Source organism: Ruditapes philippinarum, unplaced genomic scaffold (assembly GCF_026571515.1).
Source record: "Ruditapes philippinarum isolate M1 unplaced genomic scaffold, ASM2657151v2 ctg683_1_1_1_1, whole genome shotgun sequence".
Classification (NCBI taxonomy): Eukaryota; Metazoa; Mollusca; class Bivalvia; order Venerida; family Veneridae; genus Ruditapes; species Ruditapes philippinarum.
This window is the reverse complement of record NW_026861864.1, coordinates 328,090-344,196: the sequence shown is the minus strand read 5'-3', so window position 1 is coordinate 344,196 and position 16,107 is coordinate 328,090. Positions and strand designations below refer to the sequence as shown.

General features: G+C 31.6%; 1 protein-coding gene across 5 annotated transcripts in view; it reads right to left on the bottom strand.

Moving 5' to 3' along the window:
* The window catches only part of LOC132717166 (uncharacterized), a 76,644-nt gene that overhangs the window by 35,252 nt on the left and 25,285 nt on the right, over positions 1 to 16,107 (bottom strand). Inside the window, exon 1 of one of the 5 annotated variants that reach the window (XM_060700577.1) lies at positions 15,694 to 16,000. The exons of 2 other annotated variants lie outside the window; for them this stretch is intronic. The gene's annotated coding sequence lies outside the window, so the exon portion shown is untranslated. Of the gene's footprint in view, positions 1 to 4,122; positions 4,241 to 7,322; positions 7,348 to 15,693; positions 16,001 to 16,107 lie in introns of those variants that run through there. 2 more of the 5 variants (XM_060700588.1, XM_060700584.1) reach the window with 2 other exon arrangements.

Sequence of the window (16,107 nt, the reverse complement as noted above, 5' to 3'; positions counted from 1 at the left end):
GTTATGAGATTGGTAATAATCATGTCTATTCTATTGTAATAATACCAAGGTTTGCACTGGTCTTTTAAAGTGCTTGAAAATAACCTGTGCTTTGAATATTGCTAGAATTGAGGGTGTCTTTGAAAAGGTACTAATAAAGGACTCAATTAAAAAACAAATCGTTTAAAGACAGCCGATTCTTGTAGAAATCACAGCAGTCATTATATTATAGACATAAGACATATTTATTTATGTCTGATTACAAGACAAGTTGTCATAACTTACATTTATATCATGAGCAGAGTCTACTGTATTGAAGTAAAATTTAATTCATGTAAGGCGTCGACAGGCGGTAGGATTTGGTTGTACAGCAACCAATACCGGCGTCATAATTGAGGAAACATGGTTAATAAATCTGGATCGCTTCCTCATATCAAAGAATCTGAAGCCAACAGCGGGATTCGAACCCCAGAGTTGAATGGCTGATTATAAGAATTTCAATCTTGAATTACATGAAATTACCAAATCTTGAATAACATGAAATTAGCAAACGATATTTCAAATTTTCAAAGCAAATGTAAGGATCACAAACAAGAAATATAAAACAAAAATAGAAATAAAACAATAATATAATAGGATGCATTTCTGTCAGCCACTTTAAACCCAAAATGACTCAAATTCCATGAAACAAATGTATTAAGAAGATCTTTTGTTAATTAAAGAGAGGAAGTTTAAACATTATTTGTTTGAAGGAACAGTTTCTATAGAGAAGAATGCAATGTTTCTAAATTTTCTGACTGGTTACTGTTACAAATACCCAATTGCCATGCAAGATCACAATCTATCGACAGAGAACAAGGCATTGTTCTATGTGAATGACTTTGAAATTACAATATTCCTTAACATAAAGGTAAAGAAAGGCAATTTACAAACTAACTTCTCATGTATCCGATTTCAGTTTTGGCATCTAATTTGTAAGTTTCCTTAATAGCTAGTTTTAACTGTACCAGTTAGTTTAAGGCATGTGAAAACCCAGGATTCATTTTTGTTTCAATTAAAAGTCTTGTTGATTATTTGAACTTAAAATATTACTCAGCAAATGAATAACATTTAATGCATAAATTAATGCAAAGTGATTGTTATTTATGGGGCACTCATTTTTGAGGATTTCGTGTAAAGGTCAATCCATGAATATAAGATCCAACGAAATTTCACTTTGGCTGCAGTAAGATTATTTTGCATTTGATCTTTCAGAAAAATAGACAGTCCATGAATATAAAAACCCAAAAAAATGTTCTTATGACAAAACCACAAACTTCCATGCCCACGGAATTAATATCTGTATAAATGAACAATTTGCTGTCCGATAAAGGAATCAAGCCAGCCAATTGTTTTAATAATCTATTTCAAAAGCTTGTACATCTAAAATGCAAACAGAATTTTCCCAAAGAAAAAATAGTCTGTCAAAGAAAAGTGACATGAATTTTTTACTTTATCAGAAAAGCAAATATTTAACAAAGAGACTAAAAATAAAACTCCATTTCAGTTTTGTTCTTCTCTATTTTTTCTTTGTAATTCTTTGAGTAATTCAATCTATAAATTTTTATTATTAAATCAAACTGCTAAAATGTTTGTTTGTCTAGTTTTCATGCTGGCTTCAACACATTTTATATCTTTGTTATTTACTCCACCAAACTTGCCTGATGATTGAACCTTACTGATCCAATGCTCTTATTATTGAGTTAAACATAACATATTAAAACAAAAACCAAAAAAGAGAAAAATTTGTAAAAATTTTGCATTTTTAAACCTTTATAAAAAAAATTATCTATCAATTAAGGGCATTTTATTAATATATTATATACCGTTTTCACCAAGTATGAACCTAAACCTTAAAAGTTTAAAAGAAATCTTCCTGCTTAGCAACAAGTATGCAAATAGGCCTTCATTTTAAAGGAACAAAACTTGTACAATTATCATAAGAAACCATCTTTGTCGTTTTCATATTCCCATCACTCTACAGTGACTGATTGTTTACCTTAAACAAAAGCTTTTATTCTTCTACCATATACAAAGTTGTTTACAATGCAAACAGTTTCTGTAATAAATTTACCAACAGTTCTGATTTTGTCTTTAAAACTAATAGGGGCATTTTTCCACCAATTTCTTTTATCGGATTTTTATAAGACTTAAGAAAACGATGCCTTGTGTGTACTTTAGGACATGGACATTTATAAGAACATATATGGTACTCAAGAGCATTAAATGGTATTGAAAATCTTTTTTAAACCCGGAGATTGGAACAAATTTATCCTCTGTCAATTTACTTAAGTACTATAATGTGTCAGACTGGAACAGCCATTTTCACAAAATTGTTTTGTTAATGACCATCACCTACTGTGTCACATTAAAAGATAGCAGTTAACTAAACGGGGCATGTAGGCATCAACATTTTGGACATTTAATTACCCCACTATTGTCATCCTAGTCTAGTATATCTCAACATGGCATGAACCCTGAAAGTTCATTTTATACATTAATATACTAAAACTATTTCTATCAGCACTGTAAGTGTTATTGTTTGGGATGATAGGACATTCCTTGGCAAAAAAATTTTTTCGTGGTCAATCTCATTTATGCTCATACTTAAGGTATCTAACACCAAGACAGCTTCTATTGCTTTAACAAAATATTGAATTATTGTTAGGAAGTCACATGACAGGCTTAAGAATTTCCTACTCATGAAGAAAGTTACAAGTTTAAAAGAACTTGCAACAATTTCATCAAAGTTTGAGTAAACAATGCAGAAAATAAGATAATGGGTTTTTGGCAAGTTATACATATAATTATTACATAATTTTTTATTATGTAAACATATAATATTTGTGACCAAATGCTACACAACATATGAGTCAAGAGCACACATAGAGCACAATTTTGTTATCAGAATATAAAAATATATAAGTTCCAGGACCTGAGAAAAATGTAATAAATCAATTGCTAAATGTCTGTAGTGACAGCTTTTTGAGGGGAAACTCGGTGACGGATTGGTTTTAGTCTATAACAATGTATTTGTCTACATGTATATTATACAATGTATGTCAAGTTATTGTAACAAATAGATGCATATAAATAGTAGAGGGGAACATTCTTGAAGAGAGGTGAACATACTTAACCAGAGGGGAACATACTTGGTAAGAGGCGACAAATATCTGGCGACAGTAAACTTAAAGTTTTTCAGGTATGCCATAAAAAGCATTGGACTATTGACCGTTCAGACTGAAAAAGCAATTTCAAACAAGCCACACTGCAACATACATGTAATGGTCACCATTTGCCAAGGACCATATTAACTTTGTATTAAGTCTTTATAAAAAAGCTTGCAAATTCCATTTTCAAAAACTGTGATTTAAAATAATGTTACAAGTATTAAAACTTATCTCCTTGTGTAACTTTTCGTTTTAAATATTGACCAAATAAGTGGTCATCTTAAACAGGTTGTACTGTACTTTAAGTGGTCATCTAAAACAGGTTATACAGTATTTCAAACAAGGTAGAAATACATTTTATGCTGACTGTAAAAGGTAATAAGTTATTAATTTACCAGCTGCAATTTAAGCTGCATGTAAAGGTGCTATTAGTTCCCCCTCCTTTATGCTAGAGGTAACATACATTACCTAGTGATTTATCATGTTTCCCTGTCTTAAGGCACACTACAACGTTTATTAGCAGGTCTTATAGGAAAGGTATGTAAGAAAACTGCGACTTAAAATATCAACTTCACTCTCGTTACCATTTTTTTTAGGAGAAATATGTTCCTATGATTAGCATTATGATTCATTTGAAGGACAAAAAATTTAAATGATGACGACTGTTACTATCACAAATCTCATGAAATTGTATGCAGGGATTGAATGTGATAAAAATATAACCTGCAACATTAAATATTTCAAGAGATAATACAAAATTAAAAACATAGATTTATACAAAATTAAATCACAAATTTATACAATTAATCTTCATAATTATAAAGCAGTAAAGTTAAAAATAATGCACTTTAAAACAAACGTTACCATGAAAATAGAATCAAATTATTATGAAAAAAACAAAAAAACAACAACAAAAACAACATAAACAACATACCAACAGAGTTTCCATACTGAATAAAAGCATCCCTTAATGCCATGAATGGTGGAGCAGAAATGACCACGAAGAAATTTTTTTTTAAAGGAACAAACTGGTACAGTGTGGAACTTGTCATCAGATTTAATGATATAGTATAGAGATAATAGAGTCCAATGATTCTATGTAAAGATAAAGGTGTTTGTTTTGTTGGAGATATATCTGACTAACATACCTTATACAAGGTACAAGTAGAATCCACACCACAGCAACCTCAAGACTACAACAAATCTCCCTATCAAACCACCAATATATATATTATGTACTAGTCCAAACTTGTGTTATTTTGTTTTAGATTCCATCTTCTTATTCTAAATCAAAATGACTGATGGTTGTATTTGAGTAATTATGATAAGATTAAATTGTTGTCAGCGCGATTGATTTATTTGAAAACACATAAAAAATATAACTTAATTGAGATATGTATCATTTAAAAAATCATAGACAGTGCTGCTGCTGCTGATGTTTTTGATGATGATATTGATGATGATGTTGATGATAATGACGTTGATGATGATAATGTTGTTGTTGATAATGATATAAGTGATGATTATGTTGGTAATGATGATGTTGATTATGCTGATGATGTTGATGATTGATGTTGGTGATGTTTATGTTGATTATGCTGCTGCTGATGATGATGATGATGAATGATGCTGCTGATGACGATGCTGATGAAGATCATGATGATGCTACTTATACTGTATAAAAATAATTATCATGATTTACACAGTTTATAAATGAACAAATAAAGTTTATGAGGCTGTAACAACCTAATGTATACAGTTATTTAGAAGGATAGGGGTAAAAATACATCAATTCTGTGATGATGATGATGATGATGATGATGGTAGTAGAGACGATGATGGTGGTAATGATGATGTTGATGATAAATGTGAAAATGATGATGATAATGATTATGTATTAATGATGCTAATGATGATGATAATGAAGATGATGATAATTTAGGTGAAAAATATAATGAAAGTTTTAATGATTGTAGTGATGATGATGATAATGATGATGAATATGATAAATATGATATGATGATGATAAAGGTGAAGATGATGAAATTGATAAATGTCTTTGTTGATGTTAATAAAAATGCTAGTATTTTCATTCAACACTATAATTTATCATATGAAAATGTAGCAAATGTTGTAACATGTAAGGAATGTTGAATGTAAAAACTACAATCATGATTATTAAGATGCTGGTGACCAGATTTCTGTAACTTAAATTATTATATTATATTACATTAACTTAGAGATTCCCAATTTTATCATTATTATCTATATATTATATCTTAATATAGATAAATATAAGCTGGGCCATTTAAAATGTTTCACCGCTACAAGGCACCCCTTCTATAATCATTATCTTATCACACAGAAATATTCTACCCATGTTCAACTTCTCATGTGAAACTTGGAGTTTGAACTTCCATAGTTCAATAATCTATGTACATTCAGTGCATTAATCAGGTACAGTATTATTTACATCATATAATTTGACACAGAGCATGTTCCATCTTTCTGGTATAGAAAATCTGCATTTCGAGCTTTACTACTTAATATATAGCCAGAAGACTTAAATTTTAGACTGAATATTGCTAGTGTTAGTGAAACATTTTAAAACTTAAAATAATGAATGACACTGATCAAATTCCATTTGTGGCACATCATTATCTGTGTTACAGCACCATTCGTAGTTAAGCACCCTTTCTGATACAGCACCATTTTGTGGTACAGCACCATTTGTAGTACAGCACCATTTGTAGTACAGCACCATTTGTGGTACAGCACCATTTGTAGTATAGCACCATTTGTGGTACTGCACCATTTGTGTTAAACAACCATTTGTGGTACTGCACCATTTGTGGAACTGCACCATTTGTGGTACTGCACCATTTGTGGTACTGCATCATTTGTGGTACTGCACCATTTGTGGTACAGCACCATTTGTAGTACAGCACCATTTGTGGTATAGCACCATTTGTGGTACAGCACCATTTGTGGTACAGCACCATTTGTGGTACAGCACATTTGTGTACATTTGTAGTACAGCACCATTTGTGGTATAGCACCATTTGTGCACCATTTGCTACAGCACCATTTGTTAAGGTACAGCACCATTTGTAGTACAGGTACAGCACCATTTGTGGTATCAGCACCATTTGTGTACAGCACCATTTGTGGTACAGCACCATTTGTGGTACATACCATTTGTGGTACAGCACCATTTGTAGTACAGCACCATTTGTGGTATCAGCACCATTTGTGGTACAGCACCATTTGTGGTATAGCACCATTTGTGGTACAGCACCATTTGTGGTATAGCACCATTTATGGTACAGCACCATTTGTAGTACAGCACCATTTGTGGTATCAGCACCATTTTGTGGTATCAGCACCATTTTGTGGTATCAGCACCATTTTGTGGTACAGTACCATTTGTAGTACAGCACCATTTGTGGTATAGCACCATTTGTGGTACAGCACCATTTGTGGTATAGCACCATTTGTGGTATCAGCACCATTTTGTGGTATCAGCACCATTTGTGGTATCAGCACCATTTGTAGTACAGCACCATTTGTAGTACAGCACCATTTGTGGTACAGCACCATTTGTGGTACAGCACCATTTGTGGTACAGCACCATTTGTAGTACAGCACCATTTGTGGTATCAGCACCATTTGTGGTATCAGCACCATTTTGTGGTATCAGCACCATTTGTGGTACAGCTTCATCAAAGGTACAGCACCATTTGTGTTACAGCACCATTTGTGGTACTGCATCATTTGTGGTACAGCAACATTTGTGGTACAGCTTCATCAAAGGTACTGCGCCATTTGTGGTACAGCACCATTTGTGGTACAGCACCATTTGTGGTACAGCACCATTTGTGAAACAGCACCATTTGTGGTACTGCACCAGTTGCGGAACAGCAACAAAGGTGATTCAGTACTATCAGTGGTACAGCACTATTGGTGATTAACATCATGCCAGGCATATAGATAATGCTGCTACTCCAAACAATGTACAAACAACACCTGAAGTCAGTTTTAACAGACAGAATATATCTATATTGCTCAAATTTCCCCATGCAAAAACATATTTACAGTTAAAACTTTGGAGAAAAGATTAACACAATAAAATACCTGGAAGTCCTGAAATGCCTCTCTTGTCCTGATAAGCACTTCTAAAACAATATCATGGGTAAAGATAATTTCAGGCAAGTCACAAATTTTCTGTCCTCTAAAGCAATAAGTCATGCAGAGGAATGCAAACAAAAAAAATCTGGGATTGTCAAAGTGGTAAAAAACTCTAAAAGGGAAAACCCATTGAAATTAATAACCCCCCTTTTTTGGATCACTTTTATTTTTTGAGCCTTTTCTTATAATTTAAATAAACGAATTTACAAGATGACCTAAATTAATTCCGATATGAATAACTACTTTCCCCCAGGTAACATTGTCTATTGAAAAATCAACAGCCTGGATTTTAAGGAATATTTGTCACAACAAGATCCCAAATCCAGTGATTATTAAGCCCTTGTCTTAGGTAACGCAGTAAAACAGGTTTTCAAAATTTCTAAAGGTGAAAAACTTTTTGGAGAACGCCCCAGCTCTTATCTGTATTGTTTTAAATACAGGCAGTTTGCATGACAAAATTTTAATGTATTGCCCAGGAAGCCATTTAAAATTTTTATTATAACACAAAAGAATAAAATATTTTAACATTTAAATTTTCCTTTAAATAGGGAAAGATAGGTGCAAATAATAAACAACTTTTCACCAAAACAAAATATAGTCTAAAAATAAAAGGAAAACATTTTTTTACCAAAATTTTCATGTAAATCGGATCTGAACTTGGTCTATAAGGATCATTATCCGAAATCAGTCCATATATGTATTTATAGGTTACAGGAAATGTATTTTACTAATGATAAAATTTCTCATGAATACCAGTATGTTCTATTAATTTTCTCTAAGATGGAAGTTTTCTTCCTTTTTTTTTTAAATATTTCAAAAAAGTATCAATGTATCAATCATTTGATGCACAACCACCTGAAAGCATTCACATGTGCTTATACTATCGTTCAATTTCTTTTACATAGCTATAATTGTTTATTGGAAATAAAATGACATCTGTTTCACATCCTCTACTTCAAAATGAAAGTTATAATTTATCGAAAATCATATCAATTTAAAAGAGTATGATTGTGCGTCTAAATGATAGTTCCAATGAAATTTTAAATTGAAAGTTAAATATTAAGGTTTTAAAGATGATGCCTCAAGATGAGCCCCCCACCCCCCCCCCCCCCAAAAAAAACCCCAAAAAACTTTGAGAAAAATGTACTAATACTAAAAAAAAATTAAAAATATTAACAAATCAATTAATGATTTACAATATAATTATGATATTATGCACTGAAAGACTGATTTTACAGTATTTACCACTATATTTCTACTTTGTGACATAACACAGTAACAGCTTTTTTTGCATATCTTTTTACTTTTAAAAATATTTGTTCATTAAAGTGGATTTAAAGTGCGGTTTAATTGCAATGTGTAAATTGCTTCTTTGTTCTCTTGATAATATACTTTTTAATACAATTTCAAAATTTTCATGAAAATTAGCATGAATATGGAGGCATGCTGCTTTAAAGATACAGGATTTTAAAAGACATTATTATAAAGTAACTATGACACAAAGTTTAAAAAGACAAGGTTTAAAGATGAAGGGGGACAAGGTATGTACTGTTAAACCTGTACATAAAGACCAGTTTGGAAAAAATAGAATAAGTCTGTACGTTCTTGACAGACTGTCTGTAAAAATAAGTAATTCTGCACCATAACTATTGTCAATACAAAATGAAAGGATAACTTCTGGCATTTAATACATTGGTCTTCCTTTATCTATGAACTTATGGTAAATAATTTTTTATTTACGGGGAATTTAGAAACGAAATGAACAATCAATATATCGTCAATGAAATGACTTGCAATTTACAGGTTATAAAATATGAAAAATTAATCTTGATACTATTCTAAAATCATATAATTTGACATCAGAAAATCATCACTGAAAAGTAATTAAAAGTAAAAAAAAGATAATAACATTGGGTACAATGTCGGGGCCCCCAAAATTTCTTTTTTGTGAAAATTTTATCTTTTAACAGAGTTTAAGGGCACGTCAGGGGACAAAAAAATTAGCTCGGGGAAAAAACAGTTAGAAAGCATCACTGCCGTACTTTATATCTACCCCATATAAAATCCCCCTTACTTGTCATTTAAAACCTTTTGGCCAAAAAATATTAGATAAACTAATTTATTTCCCAAAATATGCAGACTTTTAAACAATACCCCCTTTCCCAAAATTGATTTTGGGTCAGGGGGGTTTTTCGGAAAGTTTTTTCCCCTGAAATCATGGCAGTGAGTCACATTGAATTTACCAGAGCACAGTCCGGCCACTGCATCGTTCATGCAGCAGGCTGTCAAGCATAGTTGCCTTCACTTTTGCAAGGAATTTAAAATTTTCTGAAACGTGAAAAGGGCAGGGGTACGGGCCCGAATGACGGGAAAAAAAGTCTACATGATAAATTTAAATTTCACAATAAAGGGCCTAGTGCGGGCAGGGCAAGAGTCCAAACCCCGTTTTTGCCCTCCCCGATTCCCCAGCCCCTTTTTCCTTCCCTATACAGGAACCCGGGATGGTTTTTTCAAAATTATGAAGCGCAGTCAGTCAAATCCCTTATGTTTTGGGTTTTATGACACAATAAATTTTAACTTAAAAGTTTTCATATGCTTACAGGAACAAAATTCCTAACATTTGCAACTGGAAAAAGGTCCAGGGACTTGAATATGCACCCCTAGGAGCGAAGTGGTATCTTAAAGGAACTAAAATCTAAACAATTACAAGTTCGAGAAATCAAGGAACATGTGAAAGCTAGATTTAAAATACCACCCTGGAAGCCAAGTACTATCTTAACTTTTGAGCCCCTTATCAGGGAAGTACCAGTGTAACCACAGTTAAAGTCTCGGAGTTTGGACCGTCGGTTATCTATGACTGATGTACAATTTAATTTTCATAACTGTATCAAGATTCAAACAAGGGAAGGGCTTCTCTATTCAAAAACCTAGAGAATTTGATAAGATAAATATACCTCATTCCTGTGACAGACATACCTTAAACACCCATCAAACCTTTCTATATTACAGGCATGCCAGGTTAAACACCATTAAACTCTTCTATATGACAGACATGCCTTAAACACCATAAAACCCTTCTATATACTTCATTTCTGGTACAGAATACATAAAATTCACAAAAATGAACTTTATTCCTGTGACAGACATATCTTAAACACCATTGAACCATTATATATTCCTCATTCCTGTGACAGACATACCTTAAACTCTATAAAACCCTTCTATATACTTCATTTCTGGTACAGAATACCTTAAACACCATTAAACTCTTATATATACCTCATTCATTTGACAGGCATACCTTGAACACCATCAAACCCTTATATATACCTCATTCCTGTGACAGACAATTACCTTAAACACCATTAAACCCTTATATATACCTCATTCCTGTGACAGACATACCTTAAACACCATTAAACCCTTATATATACCTCATTCCTGTGACAGACATACCTTGAACACCATCAAACCCTTATATATACCTCATTCCTGTGACAGACATACCTTGAACACCATTAAACCCTTATATATACCTCATTCCTGTGACAGACATACCTTAAACACCATTAAACCCTTATATATACCTCATTCCTGTGACAGGCATACCTTGAACACCATTTAACCCTTATATACCTCATTCCTGTGACAGGTACTTAAATATAATTATATACCTCATTCCTGTGACAGGAATACCTTAAACACCATTAAACTCTTATAATAAAACACCAATCAAACCCTTTTATATGTATCTCATGCCAGGTACTTATATTATACATGTCACTTTATTCATTAACTTAAAGTTGCCAACAGCAGGTTGAAGGTAATTATAGTAAAAAATTAAGAAAATTTAGGCTTTCTTCATTTAATTATCTAATTTTCTTTATAATTATTAAAAATTTAAAACATTGTACTTTTCTGTTAATAATTCAGAATTATGCTAACTGTATGAAAAATCAAGTCACCTGTCTTAAACATGTACTGTTTTGCTTTAATTAAGTATGATTTATGAGTGAATAAAAAAACAAAAACCTGAACAATTTAAAACATTAAAAACATTCATTTTCAGATCTTTTTTTTTCATATCTTTTCTTTAAAAAACTTAAAAAGGAACTAATTTAATTAAAAAATCGAGCACAAAAATGGCTTACAGATCTATGTATTGGATTGTATGAAAATTCATTAACTTGTATAAAGACACCTAATTTAGCTCAATTTTGATGTGAATCATGATAAAACTGCATGGTGCTTCCACATCAGATCTACACGCTTTCAAGTGTGTGGGAAAACCTTCAAATTTCTCTCAATTTTCACATATCCTAGATCCTTTTAAAAGACCGAATATAGAATCGCTGTAAAATTACCTAAACTTCTCATCCATGAAAATGCCATAAACGTACAAGGTACATTGATAATTCGAAGCTGCTTTCGTTAACAATTGCCCCCTTTATGAAACCCGATTTGGGAAAGGAAATTTTGGAATTTTTGGCATTTTGGTTGAAGTTTTGCGGCCCGGGCCAGGTAAACAAATAAAAAACAAAGAAAGGGGAAAAAACCCATCAAAAAAATTCAAAATTTAAAAACCCTTTTTAGTCCATATAAAAGGGGAGAATATTAAACCCAAAAAAGGGGTTTTTCTTTGTAGTTTTTTTTTCTGAAACTTTCTCGGGGTGAAATTTGTAAATTTTGCAAAAACCTAAAGGGGTTTTCGGGTTTTTGGAATTTGAAAAAAATTTTAGCGCATCAAACAAAAGGAAATGACTTAAAGGGGAAAGGGTTTTCCTCCTTTTTAGATGGTTTAACACAATAGCGTATTTTTTTTCAAAACTTTTGATTTTGGGGTTTAAAGATTTTTGAGGGGTAAACCATATACGGAATTTTTTATTTTATTGAAGGAAAAACAAATTGGGAATGGTTTTAAGTATCTCATGTTTTTCTCTGATTTTCAGAGATCAGGGTGATATTAAGAAAAGTTTAAACTATGTGCAGCCCAAAATATATCAATTTATCATTGCGCAGTAGTAATATATACTTGGGGAAAAAAATTTACTACTTGGAAAGATAAAGCTATCATTTCATCTATTGTTTATTAAATTGAATGATTTTTACAAGATATTAAATACCAATGGAATGTTGACATATAACCAGTAACTTCTCCATAAGTACCAGCTTTTTAACATTAATTAAAATATTTAAAGCTGCATACCTCCAGGTTAGCAAAAATATTTAAACTTGAGAAAAATGTTCTAAGATTTTAAGAAAAGTAAAAAGATTCAAATTTTCAAGTAATAATTTATAGTTTTTGAGCCATGAGAGACTAATTGTGACATTTATTACCATAGTATTTATCACCATAATTCTACTGCCAGACTAAATGCAATAATGGATATTTTTGCATATTTTGACCTCTTTTTGGTAATTTAAGTGGATTGTAAGTGCCATTTGCAATGTGTAAATTACTCTCTTAGTTCACTTCACAATATTTCACTTTTAAATACATTTTAAAATTTTCATGAAATTAGCATGAATCTGGAGGCATGCTGCTTTCATATCTTCAGTACTAAAAAAATGCTGTGCTCATTATCTACCTCTAGAAAGAGGAACTGTGAGTTCAAGCCTTACTATAACAATAGTCATCATATACATTTGCTGACATCAGCAAGGCAAAGTCTAATACTAAAAACAATCTAAAATGATTTACATAACTAAACATAACACTTGCTTTATATTTATTGTTAACCCTTTATACCTAAATATCTTAGACTAATAAATCATTCATTCTGGACAATATGAGGGACATATTCAAAATCAGTACTGACTGCACAGTGCAGACCATGGTTTTGGTCTGCACTGGTTGCATGGGTCGATAAAGCTGCCAATAGCAGGGATAAGGTGAATAAAATAGGTAAACATACATGTGTCACCAGGTGAGAAAAATGTGCAGCCTGACCAAGACTCTGTACTGGGGCCCTCGAAGTACTGTTCCACAGCTATAGCAGCATTAACCTGGCTGCTAACACATTAGCTCCCCAAAATACTTTGACAATCATATTTCCCCACTATTTTGAAATTTGTCACCAAATTTCTAATGGGTGCTTATATTAACATCATGGTTAAACGATAAGCACTAAATGTCACATGGGGGGAAAGGGGGGGGGGGAGTATGCAGCATGAACAGGACCCAGACCTGGTGGGGGACCCTTGGAATACAGTTCCACAACTCTACCAACTCAGTAACCTGGGCGCTTACACATTTTACGCCTAATTAGTGAACTGTGACACAGATAAAGCTATCCTTCTCATATATGGATTTGATCTATAAATTACAAATACAATTTGATGGCTCAGCATAAAACTGTTCTAGCATATATTAGTATATTCAATATTATCTTTATACATACATTTCTTCAGTTCCATTAATTTCAATATTTAGTTTGCTTTTTCAGCTTTTTTAGTCCCTAATTCATTCAAATTCCTTGTTATTTCTTTTAAGCAAAATCCCTTGTAACAATCTTTATTTGTAACTGAAATACATTTAAAAATTTCGCTAACTCATTGTGACATTTTTCTGGTTTATCTTTTCTTTTTTTGTCTGTAGAACAAAAGTACAAAAGTAATTCTAACAAAAAATATAATGAACAAAATATAAAACAGAAATTTACTCACATAATTTGCAGAAAGCAATTTGCACCAATTGTTCCATTATAAAAGTGACAATGGCATTATCAGGTCTGATATTTACCATGTTTTGGAATAATAATTTGTTACACTGTCTGCCAGTTTGGAATTTTTGTTGTTGGCATCATTATAGATGACAAGACAGCTGTGGAAATGAGGCACCATATAGGGCGCTCTATTATATACTTGGTATGATATTAAGCTTTGACAGAGGTAATGTCACCAGGATGGAGGTAATGTCATGTATTTCAGGATACTTTAGTTCTAATATATTGAATAAAAATTATTTATGTTCACAGTTGTTAAAGTAACTGATGTGGGCAATTCTTTCACTAGAATGCTTATAATAAGTTATATAACATTTCAGGAAGAATATAGTAAAATAACCAACAAGATACAGATAAATCAATCTTCATTCTTAGTTCTAAAGCGCAAAAAAATGCATAGTGCAAAAATGCATACAAAAATTACATTTAAAGCTGCATGCCTCCAGATTAGCCAAAACAATTCAAGAAAATCAACTTTGAGAAAAACGATTTAAGATTTTGATAAAATGTAAATATATTCGACATTCAAGTAAAGATTAATATGTTATATGCAATTAATGACTGATTTTGCATTATTTATCACCAAATTTCTACTGTGCGACTATACAAAGTAGTAAGGGCTATTTTTGCATACAATGACCTTTATTTTGGTAATTTACTTGGACTGAACATGCCATTTACAATACATTAATCACTTTCTTTGTTCACTTGACAACATTTTATTTATTACTTCACATTTTCAACAAAATTTTTATGAAAATTAGCATGAATCTGCAGGCCTGCTCCTTTAACCTATCATCTGTAGCATGCCTAAACGAGATCAGAAGGTGTAGTATCAAAGTATCAAACTCAATACCTCTGGTATAAAGTCCTCTGTTATAATACATATTATAATCTTTTTCATCTTTTTTAATCTATTTTATGTTTTCTTTTAGTTTCTTTTTTTTTAAATCACCATATGTATATTCTGTATAAAGGTAGGTAACTTTGCTAGCATTTATTCATGCCTTTTCTATCTTAATAGATAAAAGAGTAAATTGTTGTAACATAATTAATTACAACAAATTACAAAAGGCGAATATTGATAACTTTAGCATGTTTGTTTTATCAAACAGGGGAGTAAGAGTCAGTACATTTCAGGTTTATTCAGTATTCGTATTCAGAAGTATAACCGTAATACTAGAACTATTAATTACATTTTATTATCAATCTTGAAAAATCTGCATAACCTTGCAAAATAATATAAAAATCTCATTAGTTCCTAATAATGATCCTAGAAATTCCCTACACTTTATATAAAATAACATTAAAATGTGCATATTTGGTTTTAATAAAAAATAGGATTTTTTTTTAAATTGAGATTTTCTAATAACAGTAGATACAGAATACAATGCAAGATAGCTGCTAAGTCAAAATCAGCAAAAAAAATTCCGAACAAAAAAAAATTCATTTTACTCATGTCCAAATAAAATGTAGTTCAAGAGACCTAATCATTTAAATTTTCCTGGACCTCGTCAGTATAATGATATAAAAGACAACTCCAGTAACATACATGTATTTGCAATCTTTGTAACAATATATCTTTTATATACCTGTGATTTATGGTCTGTCATCTTTCTTCCGTAACAAAAGAAATAAGTCAAAATCAATCTTCCCCGTCTATCGTCGCTGTCGTTCCTTCACCAATAATATCACTTCCAAGATTCACATACAAAATTTGTCAACTGGTCAAAATTTCAAGAATCGTTCTTTCAGATTTTATTTAATTTTTTTCATACTAATCAAGTTCACCATTCAAATATTATGACAAAAGTAATTCAAACAAATGACTGCATTGTTAACAGCTTATAGATAACTGTTGATAAATACATACTAGTGATAAAATCTCAGCTACTGGCTGTTACAATACATTATATCTAACAATTTACCAATAAAATCTCAATTGATCATCCCGACAAAAGCTTAATATATTTTAACTGTTACTTTTCGTTTCAAACACAGTAATC